The following is a 6000-nucleotide window of genomic DNA, read 5'->3' on the forward strand; positions in this document are numbered from 1 at the left end:
GGTCTCTTTGTTCTGCAATACTCCCCTTACCTGAGTCAGTCCTGCCTGGATTGCTTGACCAAAGTGCAAACCACACATTTCTCTAAATTAAACTCCATCTCTAACTCCTCGGGACATCAGTCCATCTGATCAATTCTATTTTATATCAAACTTTCTTTCCTCTCTCATTCCCAAAGAGCTGAAAATCTCCATCCGACACACTCCCCCTCCATTCTCACTTTGCTGAACCTAATCCCTGCTGTACCACATCCTGAAGGGTCTGGTTCATGCTGATTAACAGGCCCACACTCGGGGATCTAATTGAAATGTACAGAATCCTGAACGGCCTGGACAGAGTGGAAGCTGGGAAGACGCTTCCTTTTGGAGGAGAGACTAGGACCCGAGGACACAGCCTTAGAGTAAATGGAAGACCTTTTAGAACGAAGGTAAGGAGTAACTTCTTCAGCCAGAGAGTGAGGAATCTATGGAATTCACTGCCACAGAAGGCTGTGAAGGCGAGGTCATTGAGGATATTTAAGACTGAGATAGATAGGTTCTTGAGTATCAAGGGTGGAAGAATGAGGTTGTGAAACTCATCAGCCATGATTAAACGGTGGAGCAGACCCAATGGGCTGAATGGCATAATTTTTGCTCCTATGTCTTATGGTCTGTTGATGTCCTGGAAGAGAATTGGGAGCAGGAGTTGGCCATTTGGTCTTTCGAGCCTGCACCAGCATTGAACACATCATAACTGGATATGAATCTACCTGCATATAGATGAATAGGCTGAGACTTTTTCACTGGAAGAAAGTGAAGACTGCAGATGCTGGAGATCAGAGTCGAGAGTGTGGTCCTGCAAAAGCACAGCAGGTCAGGGCTGATGAAGGGCTTATGCCCAAAATATCCATTTACCTGCTCCTCGGATGCTGCCTGACCTGCTGTGCTTTTCTAGCACCACACTCTTTTTCACTGAAGCACAGGAGGTGACCTTATAGAGGCTTACAAAATCATTAGGGGTATAGATGAGGTGAACAGCAGGAGTCCTTTCCCGAGGATGGGCGTTTCAAAACTACCTTTATCTGCATCTCCCCCTACACCCATCCCTAGTCTTGAAGAAGGGTTACACCCGAAACGTCGACTTCTCCAACTCCTGATGCTGCCTGGCTTGCTGTGTTCTTCCAGCCTCCTGCCTGTCTATTTTGCCAATTGACCAACGTTTCCAGAGTCTGTCCCCTCCCGGATTCACTCCCTTTCTGTTACTGCAAGTCATCAATTGAATGAAAAAGAAATGGAAAAAGCGGCAAGAAAAGGGAATGCTGGACTCTCAGATATTAGACAGAGGAAGGATTTGCAGTCTGGGCAAAGCTCAAATCTTCATTCAGACAGAAAAGAGCAGGAGTACCAGCTTCAGAAGGTCATTGTTCAACTTTCCCATTCAGATAATAGGGTGACTCTGATTGGCAGGAGGACCAGTCTCCTTCCGGTCCTCCAGGGTTCCCTATTCGTCCATCAAAAGAAGGTCTCGCACCAATTTTGCAGATAGCGATGAGCATGCGCACTGCTTTGCTGACTGGCAAATATGCGTAGTATGCTGTATGGGAATACGGGAGTTACTGACAAATTTTGTGTCCAAACGCCAATGGGGTTTTTTTTTCTTCTATGGCTGGACATTTTGTTGCTTTTGCATTTTATCCGGCTGCTCAATTTTTCTATGTCGTTTCCCCTTGTTGAGAGAGAGAGAGAGTGGCCCCGTGAGCTGACTGTGGGAAGGAGCTTTAACCGGTTACACAGATTGAAGACACTATTCGCAGCAAAGGGGTGACTGTACACGTTTTCTGACTGTGGTCATACTTTCAATTTTTCATAAGAAACACAGAGCCAAAAGGACACCAGAACTGCAGAGATGTGGAAATGTGGGGACTGAGGGAAGAGATTCCATTCCCTGTCGGCACTGGAGATTCATCAGCTCAGTCGCAGTGGGGAGCGGCAGTTCTTCAAAAAAAGTATTTCCTATTGACAAAAACACATTCACACTGCCTGATTACCTTGAACTTATACAAGTGCCCTGTCATAACATCTTTAATAATAGTTTTGAACATTTTTCCCATGACATATGTTAAGGTAAATGGTCTACAGTTTCCTGTTCTCGGTCTCTCTTTTTGAAGGAAGGTGTCTCCCAATCTAAAGATATCTTTCTTGAAACTAATGACGTTTGGAAAATGAAAACCAATGCATTAACTATTTCACTAGCCAGTTTTTCTTCAAGAGGTCTAGGATGAAATCCTTCGGGTACCTGGGACTCATCAACTCGTAGTTCCAACAGTTTACTCAGTACTACTTCCCTGGTAATTGTAATTTTCTTCAGTTCCTCTTTCCCTTTCAATTCCTGATTTACAGCTAGTTCCAGGGTGTTACTTGTATCCTCTCTAGTGAAGACAGATTAAAGCTCTTTTCAATTTATCTGCCATCTCTTTATCCTCCATTATTGAATCCCCATTTTTCTCTCAAAATCATCACTTATTTCGTTAATTTTTAAGAAATAACCTGATGAAACTTTCCTACCTATTTTTATATTTTTGGCTAACTTTCTAACCCTAATTGCTGTGCTCCTGCCTGCATTATTTCTGATGTTTTGCCGAAGCTCTCAACTCTAGCATCAACCTGTCTGCTTATTCTGGATCAGTGGTGCTGGAAGAGCACAGCAATTCAGGCAGCATCCAAAGACAGGCAAAATCGACGTTTCAGCATCAACCTGTCTGCTTATTCTATTGAACTGACCTTGGTTAAGTGTTGCAAAACACACAAAGCAAATCTTTCCTCTCCTGAAAATCTTAGTACTTAACACAATAAAATTCACTTTGAAATATTGTTCATCCAAATTTTACCAAGCACATACTACAGATTCAACATCCCACAATGACACTCGGTTTTGTTATGACCTTTAGTTCTGAAGAGAAATGTGAATACCTAGTGATTAACTGGAAGAACTGTTCATTAAGTTTTCATATTTTTAAACAAATAAAAATTACCAATTAACTGGAGTAACTTAGCAGAATGGGATGTATGGCCTTAAATTGTAAATCTAGTTTTCTTTACTTCCCTGTAAGAGTTCCCACGAATCTTTACATTAATCTTGATAGTTCATTCACTTTCTGGGAATAGTCCAAGGCATCCAAGGTTTCACTTGAATCCTTCTCAGAATTCCAAGTATTCCTGGTAATTGTATGTGGAAAAAGATCTACCACCCTGGCAACCCACAAAAGCAAAATTGGCCAAACTACCAAAACACCCAGAATGCCTCAGCAGGGACCAAGCAGGCTGACAAGCGAAACTAGACTGCATTCACAGACAAGGGAATACCTGTACACTTAAAGCACCCACTAACAATGACAGAGCACCACAGCTATCCCAAAGCCCTGAGGGCAGTTTCACAACCCAGCAATACCAAAGCCACACAAAGAACAGGTCAGACAGAGAGGCACCAGCAAGAGCCTTGCTCCCGGGACAGGACAATGGAAGTACCTCACCACATCAGAGGAGACATTAGCACCTACCTGCGAAGAGGAATGGGAGCTCCAGACCGTTTCAGCCTCTTACAGATTGACTTCGCACACCTGCCCCAAAAACAGGGTTATAAGTACATCCTGGTCATCACAGACATGTTCTCCAAATGGGTGGAAGCATTTCCCACAAGAAAGGACGACACACACATGGTAGTAAAACGCCTCCTCAAGGATGTCATCCCCAGATTTGGAGTTCCCGGTAGCATAGGGACGGACAGGAGGACTCACTTCACTGCTCGGCTCACAACTGGCATTAGTGAGGCACTAGAGATACTGTGGTGACACCATATCCCCTACCAACCTCAGTCTTCAGGAATGGTCGAGCGGATGAGTGGCACCCTTAAATCCACACTGACCAAGATCACCCAGGACACAGGACTGACCAGACCAGACGCCTTGCCGCTTGCCCTGCATACTATACCTGTGCAGGCAAACTGCATGACTGGGCTCACCCCTTTTGGAGGTGCTTATGGGGTGACCTATGCCCACTGATACCAGACCCCCAAAACTCTCCCCAGATACAGCCCTTCTCCTGAAACTGAATTATGTCCAGGCCCTGAGCAAGAGCATTGGTGTTACACACGACCAGGTCAGGACTGCGTTGCCCACATCCTAAACAGTGCCCATTCAGCTGTTCTGACCAGGGACTAAGTCATGATAAGATCACTCGGAAAGGATTCTCTCTCTCGGAGGTGATCCTGCTGATGACCCGGACCGCTGTGAAAGTGGAAGGATGGCCTGCATGGACACATGCCACCCACTACAGAAGGGCTCCACCTCCAATGAAGAGGGACCAGACAGAAGAAGACACCACTTCAATCGCCGAGGATGGATCCAGCTGCTCGCCTCAGCATCAGCACTCTCGGCCTGACCTGTCTGACCATCACACTGTGGCTTGCTGGTAAACAGGGACAAGGGGGCGAGACATTTAATAATCCGGCGTGACTTGTGGGCCAACATCTTCCTGAGTATGCCCAGAGATTTAACCAGATCTGTTGCTGGGATCCCCGTCCACTCTCATGGGGGCATTTTCTTTGCCTCAATCCCATTAAATATCTCTGATATTGCAGAGTGTGGCTCGAACCAGATAGGTCCCTTGGGGTTACCACACTCAAAATACCACCAACATTGACCAAATATGGGGACAACAGCCCAGCCCACTGGAGGTCTGCGGGGTCGCACCTGGACAAATGTAAAGGGTGGTTTTACCCGGCCTGCAACCTCTCCCATGAACCAATGCTGGCACCAGCACACTTGGGCCACCTCCAGGATCCATCTGTTTGAAATGCACACAGCCATTCGGATGGGAGGCTGACTGGAGCACTGACTCCCTGCTCCTAACACCCGCAGCACACCAAACCTGCTGCAGAAAGCAGAATTAAACCTACAGGTCCTCAACAGGACCAGCCAGAACACCACCTTCCTCACCATCTGGACAGAGACCCAGACCTGCCATCTCTAGACCTACAATGGCACCTATTTGATCTGTGGCCACAAACCCTTCCCCTGGCTGCCATTGTTCTGGACTGGGAGCCCTCACTGCCAGTGAAGCAGCTCTCTACCTGATGGCACCCTGCCATGCAACCCTATGGTTACAGATAGAGGCCCACAAACTCGCCACTACATTAGAGGAGATGGTTAACTCCACAGCTGAAGCGCTTGCCCAGCTGAATGCAGAGGCTGTTGCCATCCGTACTGTGGCTCTGCAGAACAGGATGGCCCTGGATACCTGCTCACTGCGAAAGGGGGCACACAGAGTCATAGTCATAGAGATGTATATGCACCCTCATTGGTGCTGACTGTTGCACTTACATTCCTGACCCCAGAGAAAACATCACACAGCTGGCCCAACATATCCGACAGGCAGTTTCTGTCCTGCATGATCAGAACGCCCACTGGGACCTATGGGATTGGGTAGCATCCTGGCTGGGCTCATGGACTGCTACAGGGACTGATAGCCTTCATTGCTATCATTGCTGGGATTGTAGCACTGGCGATGGCTATCCGACTGTGTTGTTCACGTCTGTGTGCAATCTTGCTACCCTCTGCCCCGGCCACCACTCAGCTAGTACAGGTCGATTGGGATACAACCTCCATATACATTGTATCATCCGTCGTCATTTCTGCCACCTCCAAACGGACCCCACCACCAGGGATATATTTCTCTCCCCTCCCCTATCAGTGTTCCGAAAAGACCACTCCCCCTACGACTCCCTCGTCAGGTCCACACCCCCCACCAACCCAACCTCCACTCCCGGCACCTTCCCCTGCAACCGCAAGAAATGCAAAACTTGCGCCCACACCTCCCCCCTTACTTCCCTCCAAGGCCCCAAGGGACACTTCCATATCCGCCACAAATTCACCTGCACCTCCACACACATCATCTATTGCATCCGCTGCACCCGATGTGGCCTCCTCTATATTGGGGAGACAGGCCGCCTACTTGCGGAACGGTTCA

The sequence above is a fragment of the Chiloscyllium plagiosum genome, chromosome 44 (assembly GCF_004010195.1).
Source record: "Chiloscyllium plagiosum isolate BGI_BamShark_2017 chromosome 44, ASM401019v2, whole genome shotgun sequence".
Lineage (NCBI taxonomy): Eukaryota > Metazoa > Chordata > Chondrichthyes > Orectolobiformes > Hemiscylliidae > Chiloscyllium > Chiloscyllium plagiosum.